Raw genomic sequence first — 23,018 nt, 5'->3', positions numbered from 1 at the left:
CTGCTGGATTTAATTATAGTAGCACGCAGTAAAGATGGTGACAGGGGTGCTACTACTGGTGCTGATGGAGTTTTGCTTTTGACAGTGAGCATTTTCCTTTTGAATATAGTTACAGGAATTGCAGATTTCATAGCATGCAGGATTGCCAAGGGCTAGGCAGTGAATGCAAAACCAGGCAGCCACAGCATAAGTCACGTCCACACCGTGATGAGTAAGTCAATGGATCTGGGGCTAATAAATGCAGTGCAATAGGAGAGACAAGCGTTGACTCTAACAGCAAACACCAAACTGTGAATTGGCTGAATCACCCAGTCAAGTGGAAATTGGCCTTGACACCCCTAAATCATACTTAGGGAGATGTTGTCTTCCTTCAAGAGGAGCAGCTATGAGAAGAAGAGCTTGAACATGTATGTAGAGCTTGGGTGGGCCCTGAGTTGCATAGCTCATAAAAATGAAATTCTTCAGGAGTCAGTATCCCCCTGCATACAATTATTTAATTGAGGCACACCTCCAAGTCCAGGAAAGACAAAGGAGGTAGGTGGTTCACAGTCAAGTTAGATATTGTTGACTCTATAGTGGCTCCTTTCAGCTCACATGACCCCACTGTAGAGATGGCATCACTATAGGAAGTAGTGTCAAAACATTGAAATGCCAATACAGTAATGGGTATGACTTTAGCATAGTGCCATTTCATGAGATAGGCAGGAGCTTGCACACATCCAATAATGATGCAGATGCTAGATGGTGTCTACTGGTATTCACGACAAATCTTTCCCTAAACTACATTTGGAGGCTACATAAACCAACCAAGAGAGATACATTCTTTCCCACCATAGATAACACTTATTATGAATTGGACTTCTTCCTTACGGACACCCGTGCAGGATAATCTTACACAGACAAGACAATTAGCATTTCTCATATCTTGATTCAATTCCCCATCGGGTTGACTTTCAATATTAAGGAGTGTAAACCCTTGCAGGGCAATTGTTTGTAAAATGAGCAACTTCCCGGTGAAAAATCCTAAATGATCAGACGCAACAAAGAAACACATGTCTGAATTATCAGATATAGTCATTGGAAGTGTCACACACATAGAAACAGTGTGGAAGAGCCTCATGTCATTGTTAGGGAGATTACATCTCAGAAAGGTTGAGGAGACAGGGTGAGGAAAATTAATTTATGAAAATACCAACAAACTTCAGAAATGAACAAACAAATGAAGGTGATGCCAATGTACTAAAATTGTGAAGCCCATGATTGAAATAAGAACGAACTAAAATATATAGAAAAGCAGAGTTTGTCATCATGCTGTTATTACTGAAATATTAGGAAGGCAGAGAAAGATCTGGTAAACTACTGGTTAACCACGGGAGGTAATTCATAGAAATCTACCCTGTGGCCTCTCTGACCTTGAAGTTCATCTTGTATATAGCATGAGTATAGGACCAGTTTTGTGTTTTGTTGAATCTCAGGTTGAATCTGCAAAGTCTTTTGGGTCTCCCATTATGATTAGTCATCTAATCAGGAACATCGGATTGTGGGTTTTATTTTTGGTTCATTGAGCCAATCAGAGGATTCTCTGTCAGAGTCATCAAGTTATTTCAGACAAGAAGAGCCTGCACATCTCCTAAAGCAATTTCAACCCTAAATGTTAAGCCCAGACCACTAAAGTGAGGTTTGCTACACTGTGATGGACAGATGAAACAAAGTAGGCTCACCTTTGCAGGGTGTAGGCAGGACCTTTTGACACAGTGAGCAGAGTGTTTGGATGTTTTGTTGACTTACAGTGATTAGGTATTGCTTTTTTTGCTCTCTGATGGGTTTTTGACAATTTGGATGCCCCTCCATTGTAATCGCTGTTCAGTATGTAATTTGTGTAATGGCTTGGCAGGGTGAAGAACAATGGAGGGTTATCCAGTGTTATGTCAGAGGTGAAGATTAATTCAAAATCTTCCAACCATCACTTCTTTTGTTTTGATTCAACACCGGGAGTACTTGCCAAACCCTCCTTAAATCGATCATGTCAAAGCCCCATTACAAAGGCACCAGGAATCATGGTCAGTTGCATGCCCCTGTTGCAGTCAACGCCCCATTAATTGGTTGGGGGCAGAGTACCACTGGCAACACCCATCTTTAGGCAGAACCATCTGTACTATGTAACAAGCCATGCTGGGTTGTGTTTCCCTCACTACAGACAGTCTGTAAACCGAGGGGCTGTTCAAAAGCAGTGATGTTGAAAAACAAAATAAGACACACTAAGCTCAACCATCCTTTCCTCCTGTAGGTCACTGTGCAGGGGGAAGGAATAGGACAGTCATGGGGAGGGACTAGTATCACAGGGAGACTCTACACACATGAAAGTGTACAATATGGCCAAACACTGATCGGAGAAATCAATCCAAGGAAGTAATAATGGAGTGCATGATTTGCAAGAAAATCATATTTAATACATGTAAATTACACCGGGGAGAGTCAGTCAGTTCCTTAGAACCATACATTGAAAATGCTCTCGACCCACCCACATTGAGTTACAGTATTTAAAGACAAAAACCACACAATTTGAATACATTGTTCCCTATTGGCTCTTACCGATATAGCGATCTAAACAGAATATACATTAGTAAGCCCTATTGGTTAGTATCTTACCCATGACCATCCTATGTGCAGCCCCTTACAAATGACCTAATTGTGCAGTCAGCATAAAATACTACTGATTGGCAAACGTTATACATGCAACTTTTACTAAATTGCATTCCCTCATTGGTCAAAACAAACTAATGTAACTTCTCATGTGCAGTCCCACTGAAACAACCCAATCATGTACGGGCTTCATCACGAGTTGTGTGGTGCAGTAAAAATGCAGCAGTAATAGCATTACCGACGCTGAGCTGGAGGTAAATCTACTGATGTTCTGATCACAGACACACTACTATTCGCTAATAAATATGCAGTCTTAAAGGAGAGTTCCGGGACTTTTTTTTTATTGTCCCTACGGTTCGGCCATGTGTTTTTAAGCATAACTCGGTAGATTGTAGAAAAGTTTCCTATGGACCTTACCCGACTTTTCGTCCATTAACGCACTCGAAATCAGCCGCCATTTTCTGATAATCCTATCATTTCCCCCCATCGCCCTGGCTCACCTGCTTTTGCGGCACTAAATCAAATCCCCCGCCCCTGAGCCTGACATCAGCAGACGCGTACCGCCCATTTCCCAACGCCAAAGCACGTTTCGTGTCAACAATCGCTGCGCCTCAGCTAATGAAGTGTCGCCATGGAAATGGCAGGACGCCTCTTTCCTCAATAAGTATAAACACACCGTTTCACAACACACAGCAGCAGATTTTCGATTCCATTACTCTCTGTGTGTTACTTTGAGTATTCTGTGACTCGTTTCTGTGCTCTGGGCAGCTACCTTCGTTGATTGTAGCCCGTGTGAACAGATACCAGTACCACCGCTATAAATTATTTTACTTTCTTTACCACACAATGGCTACAATAATGCCGTATATGTACGAGCCCGAGTACACCGAGGAAGAACTACTGGAAAGGCAAGCACGCGAAAACGATGGGGATTCGGACGGCAGTTGGGAGGACCAGTCAACGGATGAAGAGCCTGGACCATGTCGCATGGACGGCGTCTCCACCTGGTGCACGTGCAATCGGTGCGAGCTAATGCCAACTGAGGAGGAGAACTGCTGCTGCCGTGAAAATTCCGGGTGCTTGGCCTACATTTCGGAAGGCGAGCCAAGTCCGCAATGCATCACCGAGCTGCCAGAGTTCAGGGAAGCCTGCCTCTCACAGACCGTGTTGAGGATGATGATGGTGCTTATGCACGAACTTTGCGGCACTGTTCGTCCGCGTAATCCGAGTAACGAGTAAGTATACTCTGGTTGTGATGTCAGTGATGCCACTACTATTTCATGGTCGTCTCATCATTCGAATGCATGTAAATTGGTTCCATGTTGTGCATTTTCTAGATAGAATTTTTTTCAAAGCAAAATGACATTTTTTACCTGAATCGACAGTGATAAGAAAGTTGTCATTTTAATACAGTTTGCATCTTTCATTTTCACAGGTGGTACAGGCTGGTGGCCTATCGTTGCTTCACTTGGTGGCTTCACGGGAGGCTCGGACACCGCGTTCGGAGAGTAATACCTGCCTGTGCGGTACTTGCCATTAGACAACATTTCCCCAGCGACAGTGGACAATACCGCGGATTTTCCCTGGATGTGCTGCAACCGCAACTTTACAATGTGTAATGTTTATTATTTATGTTCAATTGAAATTAAGATCTAAAATAAAACCCAACATATATTTTAACAATGGTTGTTTTGATTTTTTAAATGAATCTAGTGTGTCTCCATTGAATAGTCTTCCTGTGCCTTGTCTTGTCACACCACATGTCTCCGGCCAGCATCCCCCCTCACGCTGGACGGCCCCCTGCAATCCACATAAGTGTGTCTCCATTCACGAGTCTTCCTGTGTCTTGTCTGCAGGACCACCGCCCCAATCCACCCCCCGCCCTATAAAAGGCAGTTCGCACCGGGGTACTTGTGCTGGCAAGTGGAGCTGTCAGGGAGCGATAAAGGCCAAGAGGTGCCAAAGACCATGTACACTTCAAAGTGGTCTATAGAGCATGGGTTGTTGTTCCCATGTCTACCGCCAGACCCCGTGTCTCCTGCCAAGCATCCCCCCTCACGCTGGACGGCCCCCTGCAATCCACATAAGTGTGTCTCCATTCACGAGTCTTCCTGTGTCTTGTCTGCAGGACCACCGCCCCAATCCACCCCCCGCCCTATCAAAGGCAGTTCGCACCGGGGTACTTGTGCTGGCAAGTGGAGCTGTCAGGGAGCGATAAAGGCCAAGAGGTGCCAAAGACCATGTACACTTCAAAGTGGTCTATAGAGCATGGGTTGTTGTTCCCATGTCTACCGCCAGACCCCGTGTCTCCTGCCAAGCATCCCCCCTCACGCTGGACGGCCCCCTGCAAACCGCATAATGCCACGACATATACACGTCATTCATTCACAAACACACCCCTGTTTCGAATTCTTTATAACCCACTTCATATTTCTAATGAGAACTTCTTTGCACTTTGCTAGTCAACCCGTGAAGGTGCTGGTTATCTGCTCTTCGTCTCGGTGAACTTCCGTGACCACTTCGAGGAAACTCGTCAGTTTGCAACCTGTGAACGACAAGAAACTACTCTGATCCCTGCATCTAACTGTTTGCTCGTCAAGGTAAGGCCATGTACCATACTCATTTTGCGTCCAATTTCTTTTCGTTCAAGACAGTACATGCAAGGAACTAGTCACATGTTCTGAGTTTAGTCAAATTATTTTTCTATTTTTTTAAAGTTATTCAAATACTTATCCGCATGTGAATAACGTGTATAGTTCCAAGAACCAAAACATACCTTGCATTGAACCTTTTATGTGTCATTTAATTTTTTAACACATTGGTATTCATAGAGAATTGTTGATCTTTACTTTTCAGAACTTTCCACAATGCCTGCCTGTTCCATTGGCGGTTGCCCTTCGAAGACCCATAATAAATCTGAAGGTACTATAATGCATGTTTTCCCTAAGACAATAGATCAGATAAGAGAATGGGTCCGATATTGCGGATATCCACCCTCTGAGCTTGAAAGTAGAGTCCTAGAAGTCTTTGCGGACAAGAGGGGTGATCGATACCGCATCTGCAGCAGGCACTTTAGCTCAGACATGTACTCCACATCATTGCTAATAAAGAAGAACACACCGCGAGCGAGGCGAAAATTGCTCTCAAACGCTATTCCCACTCTATTCGTCCACATCCCTCCACTGGTGAGTCAAGTTTACGTATTTATCTCTCGGCCTTGCGGTAGTGTGTAGCATTAGCTAACAATAATTTCCCCATTTATGTATCCACTCAATATGAAGGCGGAAGATTCTCCATCCGTGTCGTTATTGCAGTCATCAGCCACTTCAAGCGCCTATCGGGTAATCTTACTTGGCTATTCTGCCACTGACTTGTTTTAGGCATGTAAATCAATAGTTTTAATTTATCGTGTAATTATTTTACCTAATGGTACACCCTTGTACTCGTCCTCTAGTCTTTGTTTTCAGTTATAATTATTGTTATCCAAAATAATTCAAGTACTGTCTTTCAGGGAGATGCTGAGGAGTCTAACGTGTTGACGACTACCGTTGATGTCACTCAGATGCTCGAGGTACGTTTCAGGACAGTTCCATCGATGGAGATCATCAGATCTTGCATTCTTGTAGCGTGATTGTTACACACAATGTTTCTTTCGTTTTTAGCCATTGATATGTCCTTCTGTCGTCGCCCTCCTATGTGTCTTCTTTTTTCAATATTGTGTTCATTACTAATGAAAGTCCTATGTTTCAGGGAGTCGATGGAGCATTAGTCCAAGAAGAAGGGGGAGCGTGCAGTTACGGGTCGGCGCAACAGCTTGCAGAAGTGTGCACCGCAGTTACATCGTCCCTTGATGTTCTTATGCATTTCGAGGTATGGATACTGACAGTTCAATCAAGCGAAATCATATGACGTGATTACATCCGCTATACTTCCTTCTTTATTAACGCAAGTACTATTTTTCAGGGAGATGACGTAGCTTCTTCTACAAGAACATCACCCCTAGTAGTTGATGCAGATCTCTGGGTGGTGACACTTCCAACGATCGAGCAAATCGAATCATATTTACATATCCATTATTTATTTTAGACAACTGATCATTTGTGCAGGTCTACTTAGATGAGCCGTTCACGCCTGCACAAACTTTCTGTTCTTTTTATCAAAATAGAAAACCATACTAATGCAATTACTGTGTTTCAGGGAGTCACTGAAGCATCATCTTCAATAATATCATCAATGGAAGTCTATGAGGAGCCCGAGGTATGGATCTTGACAGTTCCATCTAACTAGATCAACTATGCGTGAATAATTGTCGTTTGAATGTTCTACACAAAGCGTTCATTCGTGTTTTGCTATTGAGATGTACGTGGGTATTGGTCCCCAAGTACATTTTGTGTTTTCGATATTATTATACATACTAATGAAAGTTCTATGTTTCAGGGAGTCGATGGAGCGTCAGTGCGTGATGGATGTGCTTATCAGGAAAACATAGTCGTTGCAGCGCAAGAGGAAGTGGAGACATGCACACACGAGTCGGAGCAACAGCGTCCTGATGTTGAAGTTCGAGGCAAGAAAGTTTCAAAGAAAAGAAAGCAAAAGAAGGTTAGTGTCCTGGTCACTATATTATGTTGTTTTTCACTGTTAATAGTTCAATACTGTAAGTTGTGTTTAAACTGAACACCCCTTTTCCAATCTGTCCTCTAGTTGCGAGTGGGTGTACGAACTAGATCTACACAGACAGTGAAGCGAACGAGAGATGTTGCTTGTCAAACCTTTTGGCAGGGACTTGAGACTGGAGAAGCATCGTGCCAATGGGAAGAATATGAAGTGATTGACAACGGAGCTATACCACCACCAGCCATTGATAGTGAATGTCCTCCTGGTAGTTCGGATGCAGTCGGAGATCAATTCACAGAATCCACACCCGCAAAAACTAAGACCGCGAGAAAGTTGAAGAAATTGTTTTATTCACCCATCGCCGGAGAAGGAACAGATGTTGCAATGGAAGAGAATGAAGTAGACGACAATGAAACACCATCAATATCACTGAACATAGCGGAAGACGATATCAGAGATTCTACCTTTCATGTGAGTGACATGTCCTCAACGTTACAGGCCGAACCAGCTGGGATGCAGAGTGACAGTATAAGGAAAGAGGCCAAATTCATTGTATTCGATAGTTGTTTGATTGATATTATTATTCGGATTAAATGTGGGCATTTGGTAGGTGGGGAAGTATGTGGGGAGCCATTCATTAATGTGACTCGTGCAATTCGAGGCACTAACCTTAAAATACATGCCACCTGTACAAAATATCATCCTTTCTCATGGTCTGGACAACCTATGCTGGGACAACTGCCAGCAGGCAATCTACTTTGTGCAGCGGCTGCACTTTTTAGTGGTTCAAGTTTTAAAAAATTAGAGTCTTTCTTTCAGTTTGTGGGAATCCATTTCATTGCGAAAACTCAGTTCTACAAATACCAAACCGATTATCTATTTCCAGCCATTAGCGAAGCTTGGAGAATGGAAAAAATGTCTATTGATAGTACATTCGCGGGCAAACGGTTCAGGCTAGCCGGTGATGGACAGTGCGACAGCCCAGGATTTTCAGCCAAGTACTGCACCTACCACTTTCAGGACATGGAAAGTAAGAAAATTGTGAGTTCGGTGGTCGTGCAGGTGTCACAAAGTACATCCTCAGTGGCCATGGAGAAAGTTGGCTTTGTAGCATCATTGCAAGAACTACAATCGCGGGGAATGGTGATCCACCTGATAGCCACGGACAGACACGTTTCAATTGCCAAGACAATGAGAGAACAGTACAAAAATATAAATCACCAATTTGACGTTTGGCATCTTGCAAAATCAATCAATAAAAAATTGTCGGCTGCAGGTAAAAAAAAAGAATTGCAAGGTATTTCACAGTGGTCCAAGTCAATCAGCAACCATCTTTGGTGGAGCTCAAAAACATGTGGAGGGTCGTTGGAAATTCTACTGGAAAAATGGCGGTCAGTAATGCCACACTGTACAAACGTTCACCGATGGAACACGAACCAACATTTCCACAATTGTGAACATGGCCATTTGTCCACAGAGGAGGCACGGAAGAAGAAGTGGTTGATTCCTTCATCACCCACTCACAAAGCCATTGAAAAGATTGTATTTGATAAACCTATAACAAAAGCTTTGAGGGGACTCACGGAATTCTGCCACACAGGAGATTTGGAGGTGTTCCACAATATGTGCCTCAAGTACAGGCCAAAACGATTGCATTTTGGCATGGAGGGCATGATAAATCGGACTCTTTTAGCGGTCTTGGCACATAACCATAATGTTGGCCGTCAACAAAGTAGGACGACCGGAACTTTAGGGACGCTTCGCTACAATAAGGCCTTCACTAAAAGAAGTAAACAATGGGTGATCAAACCAGTGTTTGAGGATATGCAATATGAGTTTATTGAGAAACTTATTGTTGACGTCCTAGATAGGCACATAAATGGAGTTGTGAACGAACCTGTGCAGGGGACAACTGCATTGCCACCCAACATTGCCTCTGTTCCATGTCCACCTAAAGCAGAGCTCATTGAGAAATACACATCACGGTTTAAATGATTGTAATTTGATTGTCTGTTCTCTCGAGTCTCCTCATGTCGCAGGCCCATTGAATATGTGTATCTATCCAACCTTGTTCATTTGCGCATTAAATTAAACCAAACAGTAATATAAATCATTTTTCAAAAAATATAGAATGTCTCCGTATTTATGGTTCTGTGGGGCTGCAAAGCACGCAGACAAAATGCAAAGATGGAGTGTAAATTTCAAGTCCTGTGAGAATGCCTTACACTGAATGTAGCTAACTAGGAATGTGTGCTCGTTCAAAGTGAAGGTCAGCTGCTTTGATTTTTTCTCGGGTGCCAGAATGGCCCACGACTCAGTATAAGGTTCTATTGTATTTTGACCTTGACAGGCCGGGACCACGTAAGAAACGATAATGAATATAATTTCAGAAACGAAAGCCATTTCATGTTCGTTCATTAGAAGAAATAACGTCGGCATAGAAGGAGTGGTATTTCGGGGCTGCCCTACGCACAGACACAATGGAAAATGCAAATATAATGTAAGTAACTCTTTAGATGAGTTTATACCGCAATTTAATTACTATACAGTAGCTTTAAAGACGGGTTAAGTTGTACTTGTTCGTTCTATGTGGCATATTGTTTTGTACCACGCACTACCTTGGGGAGAACCGTCTACTTTTACGGAAGCACCTCAAAACCTTTGCTTCTGCTTTCTCTCTCCCTCTCCCCTGCTACAACTGGTCCACTGTCTGCGATCTCGGTCCTGGGCCCTTCCACTCTCCACCTGCACTCCCTGTCAACCCCTGCACTGAGGGACTGTCTCAGTATCCTACAGCCCCCCCTTGACGTTTAAAACCCAGTTGCACTGTCCTAGCTATGAAATAATTTCCCGACCGAATATATAAAATGAATAATTTTAATAAAGATCTGATGGTGAGACTAATTTCATTGTTTATGTTTTTCAAACAGGTACATCATGCATTACTGCATGTGTCACGAGTACCAGACACCGGCGGACGGCTTTTTTAATCGCCAGTTGCTTCTCCGCGTGAACAACGTTACCACCCTGACCATTTTATGGGACGATCGCCAAGTACAAGTATGCCCTTACGCGGTACTAACGGCTAGATGCAACATACAGACCGTTGTGGTGGCCTAGTGCCTCGTTGTTGGAACAGCCATGCGATTATCAGTGCGACCAAAGAGCTTATTTTATCGTAAACCAACACCCTGTTTACTGCACACGAACATCGCTTGCCTCAAGATGAACTATTTTGGATCGAGAGCAAATAAAAATGAAAATCGCTGAATATTCTCTAAACATTTGATGTCCAATAAATGTACTTTGCCAAATGTACAATCTTGCAGTTTGCTTTTAAACCACAGTTTCATATTCCGAATTGTGGCGCTGTATTGTGAGATGATCTAAGACCCTGTGTACAGCAAAGGAACATCGCGTGCCTCAAAACAAACTTTTTGGAACGTGAGCAAATAAAAAAGAAAATCGCTGAATATTCTCTAAACATTTGATGTCAAATAAATGTACTTTACCAAATTTACAATCTTGCGGTTTGATTTAAAAGTACAGTTTCATATTGCGAATTGTGGCGCGCTGTGTTGTGTGAGCTGATCTGTGTTGATTTCCGGGTTCTGTGTGGAGTCGCGTAGAAGACGCCTGGGCGCGTTTGCCTACGCAGCTCAGTCACGTCACGGATAGAGGCGGGGAATATGAATGTTTTGATAAAGTCTGTTTCAGGGGCGGGGGATTTGATTTAGTGCCGCAAAAGCAGGTGAGCCAGGGCGATGCGGCAAGTGATAGGATTATCAGAAAATGGCGGCTGATTTCGAGTGCGTTAATGGACGAAAAGTCGGGTAAGGTCCATAGGAAAGTTTTCTACGATCTACCGAGTTATGCTTAAAAACACATGGCCGAACCGTAGGGACAATAAAAAAAAAGTCCCGGAACTCTCCTTTAACAACGTTATTAGATTGAGTGAAGACATCTTGAAAATGTCTGCACCCTTCAAATGGTAATTTATTGATTTGGATTCAATACGAAACTTGAACTTGCTGTACGTTAAAGAAATTAACTTTTAATTTGATTCAAAGTAAGACTTGGTTGAATGTTGATTCACATGGAAATAAGAAATTGGCCTCTTGATTAAAGTATAAACTTGTTAAATGTTGTTACACTTCAAAGGCTTGGTTGAATGTTGATTCACATCAAAATAAGAAAATGACCATTTCACATCAATGTTTGGATCTAATATGTCTTGAGTACTTAAGTAACAATTAAACGCTTCACAATTTGGGCTAACCCTTGACATGTGTTTCTCCAAATTAAATCATTTGGCTCCTCAGTAGGGAGCATTGTGCATTTAGATTTTCAAAAAGCTGTTAACAGAATACAATATATAAGAAACAAGAGTATTCTGCTTTCATAAAATACAAATAATAGGTTACAGGTTTGTTCTAAGACGGAAAAGAATTCTTGGCAAGAGTATTATTAAATCCTATGTATTGGTAGAACTATATGGTTAACTGTTGGGAGAGGCAAACATAGCTGTGATGATCTTTAAAGCAGCATTTGTGGAGGGGAACTTATACTACTAGGAAAAGGGCTTAGAAATGGATGTGGTACTCACTTTACTTTATATTTCTTGATGTATTGATGCTTTCAGAGAGGTGTGATTGCTATTCAACAATTTTACAAAAAGTTCAATTTGTCTTGATGAGGGTATCTGTTTATCAATAGGTGGTTTCTGTCCCTCTGAAAATTGTGGGTGGATTTCACCTTGATCTATCCGTGTGGGGAGAAGGTGCGATTGGAGTTTAACAAGATAAATTAACAAGAGCAACGTTCCTAAAAATGACACTTCATAGTGTGGCCTGGCTGAAGCTATCACCTTACCTGTATTATGGCTAGTTATTCTGGAGGCGAAATGGGGAACAGATTCTGTGATGTCTCGCTGGCCTGATAACCACAGCTGTGTGTGAGTTTGGGCACAAAATGGCCACGTATTTATTGTCACGTGATGACGTGTTACGTCTTATTGTGGCGTAATGACGTCATCACGTGCTCCGCCATTTTGGATCGGTATAATGGTGTAATTCTAATGCAAATTGTAGTTCGAGCTTATACTGGTGCCTTTAAAATTTTGTAGAGTAGCTTGGTGATAACTTAAATATACTTGTGTGTGTATCATATGTATTTATCATAGTTTTACTGCCCTTGATTCCAAATAGTAGGGAGAACCGCTTTATGATTTGAGGACTTTGCTTCTGTAAGGCCTATAAATGTGCATCGTATTTATATGGGATATTTATCCTGGGGTAATAGCATGTGGGTGGCAAAACTCAAATGTAACCATGGGCACAATCTCACAGGTAAAGGATACAATGTAAAGGATTAATTGAAAGCATAGAAGAAAGAGAGAATACAGTGGTTCCAAAGAATGTAAATAGTCAGAGATAAAAAATGAATGAATTCTCAGTCTGAGTTAAGTCCTAAGAAGCAACAGTCTGCCAGACAAATCCATTTGACCTCGCATTGACTCTGTTTCTTTTCTCTATTACCCCCTCTTGCCATCTTGGCAACTTTCTCAATGCCAACAAATTTTACTTGTTTATAATCCTCATTAGCATGTTCCTGGTAGAAATTGTAAGCAAGTGGTTACCTTATGTCTTTGTTTCTCAGAATTCTGAAGTGTTCTGTGACTTGGGTTTTTAGATGGAAAATTGTACTGCGTATATAGAGTTTTTGACAAGTGCATTTAATGCCATACACAACAAACTTGGAATTGCAATTACTGAAATCTTTACATTTGTAGTATTTCCCATTTGTCCATTGTATGGATGTTTTGAAGTTTTCTGAGTAAGCAGAGACTGAACAGGACCCACATTTGTAGTTTTGTTTAAGGGTTGACGTTTCCAGAGTTGTGTTAATCCTTTTAGTGGTTTGTGAGGTTGGAAATTAGATGGACATAACAGATTTTTGAGATTTTTCGCCTTCCGATATTCTATGCATGGGTTCTTGGTGAGATGATATTGAAGGTCTTCATCTGATGTAAGGATTTGCCAGTGTTTTTGTAATATTTTGCAAAATATTGATGCCTCTGAATTGTAGGTTGTTATAAATCTTACTTCTTTGGGAAATGCTGATTTGCTTTGGATTTTATTTTGTAGTAATTCAGTCCTTGTTCTTTGGATTGCCTTTTGATAAGCATGGTTGAGGCTTTTGTCGTGATAACCTCTTGCTTGAAATTCTGTTTAGCTTGTTCTATATGTTTGTTGAATTCATTGGTTTCTGTGCAGTTTCTTGTCATTCTTAAAAATTCTCCATCTGGGATATTGGATATTATATGTTTGGAGTGGTTGCTGGTTGCATATAACGTACTATGGCCTGCTGTTGGTTTCACATAGAGTGTGGACTGGATGATATTGTCCTCCACATACAGTTCTAAATCAAGAAATGGTATCCTCTCTGTGCTTTCCTGCATGCTACGCAGAAGAGTATAGGTATTGTTGTTTGCAGTGAGCATGATAGTCTTTAAGTTGCAGTGATGAATCATTCGAAATCAATAAAATATTGTCTATGCATCTTCCCCAAAAAATAATATTGTTGTTGTCTGTAAAGGCTGGATGTTGCCAGGCATGTTGTAACTCAAAATTACCCATATAAAGGTTGGCACAACTTTATTGGACCCATCCCTAGAAAACAACCATATAAATTCAACCATAGAACCATAAGAACAGAGCAAGAGATATATATATAGAGAGAGAAAGAGAGAAAGGGAGACAGAGAGAGACAGACAGAGAGAGAAGTAGAAACGAAAAATAATGCATTTAACATTGTCTGTTTATCGTGAAGGCTGTTAAAAAAAATGTTAGCATTCGTCTGATCAAAGGGCTGCATTGTGTTCAGAGAAGTTAAAGAAATATCAATGTCACTCATCTTTTTCTTCTCCCTTTTCCTCCTCGTGCTCCTGGAGAGGGGTGTTGGATCTGTTGTCCTTCCGAGTGTCAGTTTGGTGAAGTCTTTTGACCAGTAACTTTGACCGCTGTGGGTGTGATATAGATGATGTCATAGGGTCCTTCAAATATTGGTTGATTCCACTTAACACATGCAATACATTTTGTTTGATTCCTCTTCTTCAAGATGTTTCTGATGAAGATTTTATGTCTGCGGAAGAACTGGTGCTGTTGAGGAAGTGCTGAATCCTGTTGTGCTGTTGGTGTGTCTGTTGGTGGTGTAGCAAGCTCTATCGGGTGGGCCCCGACCTGGTTGCAAATAAGTCTGAAGAAATTGGTTAACTCCCTAGGATATCCCTGAAATTCATCACCTAGAATGTATGCATAGTTTTGTGCATTGCGTGCGTGCATGTGTGTATGGAGTATGCAGCCTCATGCCTGTTACTATCTCCTGAGGAGTAAGATGATGATCTGAATCTGGCTGGTTACGGAGAGCAAACAATGCCAATGGCAGACAATAAATCCAGCTCTTTTTCAGAGTGTAGCAAATTTTAGCAAGACGTTGTTTCAATAGGCCTTTAAGCATGCCACAAGCCTGTTGGCTTATAGGCGATACATTGAGCACAATCTGAGCTTTAAGTCTAATTAAAAAAAGCCATTTCTTTGAAGAGCTCATTAACGAAGTGAGTCCCATTGTCAAATCGGAGGACATCACATATTTCCCACTGGGGAAATGCTACACGTACTAGAAATGTGGCTACCGATTTGGCATCAGAGTGAATACAGGGACCTGCTTCAAGCCAATGAGAGAATGGGCACCCCACAACAATTAGGTAACGAAAGTCACTGCACATATTAAACATGTCCACATTATCAATGTGGAGGTGACAAAATCGCCCTGAAGGGTGGGGCAATGTCACTTTCAATGTCCTAAGGGTGCACCCTATAGTGTACATTTGACCTTTGGTACAATTAGGAAATTATCAAGATCTTCCTGGAGGTTGTGAACAAACTTTTCTTCCTGTAAATCAGCTGTAATGTACTGGTTTGATACCTTGGTACGGGCACAAGGTAGTGCAACTGCTTGAGGGCAACTGTAAGTAGTTGCCGAGGCATCACTACTTTTCCTGAAATATTCTGTTTCCAAATGAAATCTGTGGGGGATAAGGAACACCCTCTTGTGATCCATAACTCCTTCTCTTGCTAGGGAGCCTGTGCCTGTAATTTGATAGTCTGAGTAACTGGTATTGCATTATAAGGAATCTTTAGTTCTACCTGCTATACTATGACCTATGGGGACACTGTGGGATTTTGCATTTCCAGATATGCTGCTTCTTTTGCTGCTGAATATATGCTGCATCATTAACATAAGCAATTGAAGTGCAAAGATCAAAGGATCTGGTGTCCCACTACACCAAAGGGGGGGTTCGGTTGGAGGACTGCTGTTGATGGCCACCCGCCCTGCTCTTCTTAACGATGGGAGAGTGCCCACCAGGGTGAAGCCGGCGGGAACAAGGGAACAGGTGTTTTGCTCCCACAGGTTGTTCAGCGCTTAGAGAGGGAATGCAATCACCCAAGACTGTACAAGACCAGGGAGCACATGTGCAGAGACGGAACATGAGCATCTATACATTTGAGAGGTCAAGACTGTAGGATAAGACCTGAGCAGGGCTAGCCGGGGCCTTTGTGTATGTGACTGTACGACTATGTGACTGTCCTTCCTTAAACCAAGCCATAACCACCTCAGTTCCACCCCCACTTCACCATGCAAGATTGCGTAGCGAAAAAATGAAAAACACTGACTATTAATTGGCTAATTGCAACAAAAACGTATTTACATGGTGCTGGCATCAGCATGGCATCAGCATGGTTAAGAAAAAAGCTCACAGCCTTAAAAAATTCACAGGAAAGGTGTACTCCCTAATTAAGGAAATTCACCAGTTTCTCTGTACAATGCAGGATGCTTGGGAAACCGAGCCAATACAACAAGGGCCATACCACACACCTCCAGTGACAGCAGAGTGGCAATCCACGATGCCTCAGGACAGTTTCTATATGCTTTATAAATGCAAATAAATAAATAAATCCATAGACCTGAACACCTGGCCTGAGACAGTTCAGCAGACATTTGCAGATCCACCAGCAGACCTATTACTGACTGAGGCCCTGTCCAGCACCCCAGGTGGACATAAGTCCTGTGAAGGGGGCAGGGATTGTAATGGAGAAGCCTCAACCACCTCAACCCCTGAGGCTTTGCTTTCCAACAACCACCATTTATTCAATCCTGCCACTGCCCGTATTGATACCCCCTAAATCAGATCTGTTATGGACAGAAACAAACCAGTGCCTGTGATTGCACCAGTGTTAGCGAGCACAGGCCAGAAACTTACAACCAGTCCACCCCCAAATTGGATACTGGGGGTAGGGGAAGAATATAACCAAGATATGCCCAATGAGAGACCACAAGGACAATAAAATTCCAACTCTACAGGGACCCAAACTAGATATCAAGACGCTGGTATTACCCCTTGACATAAAGGGGTAGCAATGGGGGGTTGCCAACTGGATAATGTATGCTATGGGGGCTTATTAGGGTGACAGCACACTACAACTTGGATGTCCACACAAACATAAAAAACACCAGCACAATGGGGGTGGAACCCATTTGCACAAATGACAAATCAACTGGTTCTAATAGGGCCATGACCAACCAGGTACCCCAAGCCCCAATCCACTCTATTCGACCCTGTGCTCATTCCAAGATCATGGAACCAAGCTGTGCAATTGTCCCAGCAGCCAACATCCAGGTGGGCAGATTATGCACATAGCGCTAACACAATGAATGACTAGCCAACTGTTAGGGCTGGCTATGCAGCACGAAACCATGCACCCAAAGACACTTGCCATACGGTATGTAGATTACTAATGCAATTCCACTGAGGAAAAGGACCTTAGGTAACTCCTGTTGGACAGGGGTACATGGAAATGTAATCGATTGGTGCCCAACGGCTATCAGTGTGACTCTGGGGCAAATGTAAATGAATGTATTAGTAAGTTCTTTTACGGCCCTATGGCCAAAATACAGTTATTGACAGACTGACTGATCTGGATGTACTGGTTCTGCAATGAATGCTGCTAGATTGACAGTGTTGGACAAAATGACCTTGTATCGTGATGCTCTTTGTGTAGTGAGAGTGGATTTAGATTTCTGTAGTATGGCAAAAACTGTGTGATCCATATATAACATGACAGGGCATCCCAATGTGATTGCGGATGATTTTCCTATTGTAAAAACAGCTCCTCCTGTTTTAATGGAAAATGTCCCTGCATTACTGGGTCTAAGAGACCACTGCAATAAGCCAAATGCTTGTGTCCCATTGATGTCCATTGAGTGAGGCCAGCCATCATCACTTGACCATATGTTATGTTATATTATCAACACTTCTAAAGCACACCGGTCACCAGAGGGCATCATGGCATTATACACTAAACAGTGTACGCGCAAGCTAAATATAGGCAGAGAACTGAAAAAGAAAGGGCAGGCGGAAGGAAAAATAGGCCTCAATAACATGCAGGCAGAGAGGGAGAGAATTCACTGCCTGTGCCGCAGCCACCAGAAAAGCTTCCAAACCCCAGAGTGCCTAATCCTAGGAACTTGAGTAGTCAAAGAGGATTGAGAGTGCAGTACTCTGGGGGAAACATACGGGCAAAACCTCACCTAGAGATATTCTGCCCCTTTTTGGTAAAATGCTCTCTACACCACAGAGACTTGATCTCACACGTTTCTCCACTGGAAGCCTGTGGAGTTGCTGGAGAATAGGAGTCATATGGGCACCATGCGGGGGATGAATCACTGTTCTAGCTGACATATTCTGCAATAGCTGGAGACCGTGAAGCAAGTAATATGGTAAGGCCAAATTGAGCACTTTAAAATGGTAATTCCACTTATTGCTAAGGAGGAGACAACAGGGGCATGACATTTAGAGGGAATGTAGGCAAGAAACTTGCATATGGTCCGCTACTTGAAGTGACCCTTTTGACAGGTGGCTGAGACCTGCTCAATCATGGCTAATGAGGCCATAATCTTAACACCTAGGTCTTTAACTGATGAGACAGGTATGTGGAAAGTGCCCAGACTAGCAGGCCGGACCCCGGAGTCCAGAACAAAGATGGATTAGTAGTGCCGACCACCACACATCTGTCTTCTCACCATTCAAATTAAGCCAGCTCCTGGCCATCCATCCACCCACTGCCTCCAGGCAACTTCTTAGCCAAACAACCATATCAGGATGTGACAGATCGAGCCACAGAATAATCTGTGTGTCATCGGCATAGGAGTAGCACAGGAAGCCATGAGCGTGGATGATGCCAAGAAGCAGCTGGATGTAAATTTAGAACATGGTGGGGTAGAGCGAGGAACCCTGAGGGACTCAATGTAATAGAGGCACTGGTTGGGACTGAAAGGGCGACAGAGATACAGATTGTGAGCGTCCCACAAGGAAAGAATAGAACCAGGCCGGAACATTTGAGTGTGAGAAAAGGTGGAATTAATTTTTGTAATCTGATATTGCTAAAACAGGAGCATTACTAATTGAATTTTTGAATTCCTGAAAAAACTGGACATCTCATCTGTCCAGACAAGCCTCAACATTTTGCACTTATTTTAACCCGTGCAATAGAGGTTTAGTGTAGGAGGAATAGTTGAATATACAGGCAGAACAATAATTACAGAATTCTAGGAATTGCTACATCTATTTGACCGTGGTCAGCTGCGGGCTGTAGTGTACTGGTGCTGCCCTTTCTGGTGTTACTCTAATCGCAGCTGGTGATATTATCTGCCCCAGGTATAAAACGTCTTGCTGGCAGTATTGCAATTTCTCTTTGTTGACCTTGTATCCTGTCTCCTCCAATAAAGTCAAAAGTGTCAGTTCTGCACTGCTCTTCTGTCATGCACTTATGCACTTCACAGGCACTGTTAAACTAACCGATGTACTAAACAATGCCCACTTCCTGCTCCTTCAACATAACAAACTCCACTATAAACGACTAGGGGCTAGCCACACTACATATAGAAAGACTGAGAAATAATCTAATCCTCACACTCAACCAACTCTCTGAGACTCTGGAAGTAACATTAGAGGAACACAGCCTTGTACATAGCCCATAAATCCAATGACACTACACAATTGCACACCAACACAATACAATACATAAAAAAATAATCCATAACACTGGATCACTTATGGATACAACTGACCAGTGTGCAAGACTACAATTCCACTCTAACCTCATATGACCCACACACCAACACTAACAACTGAAAATGTCTGAGGCACTGAGTCCTACCATATGGTTACAACAAGCGGGGCCTTGAATCAAACAAGCTCCCACATGTAAAATAAAGCACAAAGGCACAAGTTCCTCCTGGTTCTGAACCTATCCTAACCTCAATACCATACCTGCCACATGAGCACCTGCCCCCGGGTGGTAGCAGTGAGCAATATAAATCAACATAACATAACATAACATGCTACACACTAGGAGGTTGTCTACATATTGAAACACTTTGCTCTGTACCTGGAAGTTTTATAAATCCATTTACATGACCCTTTTGAAAATACTCAGGGTCTCACAATACCCATGTGGAAACCTGGTGTGTTGGAACCTCGTCCTTGTTAGGTGAATGCTTTAAGAGAATGTGAGTGAGGGTGCAATGGGATGGAGAAAAATGCATTCTTGAGGTTTATTACTGTTAAATGGGTCGCTGTTGTTGGGGTATTGCAAAGGATGCTAGCAGGATTGGGGACCACAGGGTATTCTGCATCCTCAATATTATTCAATGGTGGGAAGTCCTGAACCATTCTCCATGACAACCCTTTTGATTTTTTCACACGGTACACATCAGTTTTGCATGGGGACTGTAATGACACTATTACACCCTGCTGCCATAATGCTACAATGTTGAAATTAATCCATTCATCTGATTCTTTGGCCAATACGTACTGCCCGACCCAGGGAAACAATGCCCCTTGTTTCAGTTTGATGTGGACTGCCCCTATCCCTTTTAAGACCCCTATATTGTCGGGGCTACTGGTCTATAAATCTCTGGCCACCTTCTCGAAATCTTTCCTCAGAGGTGGTTGCAGTATCTTAGCAAGGAACACAGTGTGGGGTACTTACACGGTATACCAATTTAAAACACCATCTCTCCTGTGCTGTTGATGTCTCCTAATAATTGCTGTGCTGGGTCAATAAACAGAACTGTACACCATTTGATGCCATATCATATGTGCAAGACAATATTCCTTTGTCTGTCTAAGTGATCACTGCATCTAAATCTTGTTTGATAATGGTTCCTGGTGCTACCTCCCGACGGACTGCTGGTCTGAATAGACATTTTACGGCTATACGTAGTGTTGTGTTCTCAATCCGGGGCACCCAAATTAACCAAACCATTGCTCCATATAGGATCACATCACATCTGGGTGGAGTGACACACCCAGCATGGCGCTGTGGCCACAAAGTGCTTGTATTACAGCAGTAGCTCTAGCATGGTATGTACCCGGGGTAGAAAATACTATGCCCTCTTCAGTGAATGAAATGGCCATCTTCAACTTGCTCATGATATCCCTGCCCATGAGGTTAACTGGGGTATCTCGTGAATGCAATAAAAGGTGTTGTTAATTCTTGTGTGCCTATCATGATGGGTAAATAGTCAGTGAAAGGAATTAATATGATAGCCCCGAAAATCCCTGCCTGTGCATTGTTTGGCCTGACAGAGCAAACATCCCTTCCCTAATGCAGGACTATGTAGCTCATGTGTCGACCAAAAAAGAAAATGTTTGATCCCTTATCTTCACTCCCACTCAAGGTTCCTCTTCTGGGTCTGAAGTTAATGATAGTATTGGGCACATCAGATCTCTTGGTGGGCTGTACTATTGTGGGTAAATATCCATGCCTGGGTGTGGGAAAGTATTGCCCCATGTCATACTCAGTCCTGTGTATTCAGTTACCATGCCCTTCGGTATGATTTGTTTATCCCAGAGCTGAGCAGGTGCCTGCTGCATGTGTGTCTGAGGGAGTATTGGTGTTGGGTATGGGATGGGCTGTGGCTGCATAAGAACTGGGGCAGGTGCAAAAATGGGGGACTGCATCTGGGATGGTGGTTGGTGTGTTAGTTGATATGCTGGACTGCAAGGGTTGTTGTAGAACATGGGTGGCCCACTTCTGAATTTTCACGCAAAGTGTTTTGAGAACCTTCTGGACCCTTTCTTGAATTGGAGGATTCCTTATGTATGTCTACCCTAAAATCTTTGATTGCTTTACTGTTGATCTTGAATAGAATCCGTCCTGCTCTCCATTAGTCTGTGCCTATTACTGCACACTGCCCCTTCCCTTATTCCGGTGCCACTTTTGCTAACTCCTCTTCTGCCTTCTGCAATGCTGCCTCTAATTCTCTGCAAGTCTTATTTTCTATTTCCATAATCACTGGGTCTTGTGGGGCCCTCCCGGGTTCCTCTGATGTGATGTTCCCTTTTTGTCCATTGGGGCTGAAAAGCTAAGATTGGTGTAACCTGCAGAGGGCTGTAAAGGAAAGGACTGATAAAGGTGTGGGCAGAACCCTACATGTATACTTGATTTGTTCCATCTAGACTGTCATCATGGGTGTTCTCTTCCTCAAACATTTTCCATAATTCAAGTATACTCTGCCTATTTTTCAACTTTTTCCCTTTATAAGTTGACAAAAGATGTGCATACTTATGTTCCCATACATTTTTTATCATGCCTGCCATCCTGGGACCAAGGTTTAATCAATTTGCCCACAGTTCCATGAACCCACTCTTGGTTGTACTTCTGAATATTCTCTTTATATTGTGGAAGTATTTTACACATGTGCTCCATCACAGTATCCATAACACCATGAAGTTCCAAAATCACTGAATCAAACAAAAACTCCAGAGACATCGGACCTGCAGCACCCTATTTCAAAAACTCACAACACATCAATAAAACAATTGTTTACACAAACACCTGACCCTAAAATACTGTCACTTACACTCAATGGCCAAAATCTTCCTACCTGCAAACATATTTCTATACGCAATGTGCTAACAAAGCCTAAGAATCAATACCTCCAAGTACACATGGCTATTAATACGACAAGAAAAAACACATTCATATATACACTGATGTAGATGCTTCCTCTGCCTCCTTGCCTCGAGGCGAGGGAACTCAACTCAAACTCCCCTTCTAGAGCTGAGGGATATCCTGTCCATTCTTCATAGGACCATCAGTTTGTGTATAATGCTGTCTTTCCCCATTTAAGAGGAGCTTCCTAACATCAATTCTTCACTTTTACTACTCTACAGCTTTCCCCACAGTAAGGGAGCTTCACCTCAATGCTAATCAAAACTCTAATAGAATAACACACTACATTGTCTTTCCTCGTCTTTGAGGAGCTCTCCTTTCTATCACAACAGCAATTTACAAGCAATAACAAAACATATCAAAAACAATGTATTTTATGCAGAAAGCACACTCACGTTCTATGTGTTACGTGAGTTCCCTTGAGGCCTCATGCCCCGCAAACTGCTGCCACAGCCCAGCCTGGAAACCCAAACTCCAGGGACCAGACTGACATTCAGAGAAACACAGCGCTTGCTCTCCTCTCCATTTGTGTGCACAGAAAACTGCTCTCAGGAAGAAGGGATCTGCGGCATGAGGACCCTCAGTGTCTTCAGGAAGGTCACTAAAAATGTATGGTAGGCCCAAGAACTGATCAGAAAAATCAATCCAAGGAAGCAATAATAGAGTGCACAATTTGCAAGA

Source organism: Ambystoma mexicanum, chromosome 7q (assembly GCF_040938575.1).
Source record: "Ambystoma mexicanum isolate Mex_15411 chromosome 7q, UKY_AmexF1_1, whole genome shotgun sequence".
Taxonomy (NCBI): Eukaryota; Metazoa; Chordata; class Amphibia; order Caudata; family Ambystomatidae; genus Ambystoma; species Ambystoma mexicanum.
Note: the sequence above shows the minus strand (reverse complement) of the source record.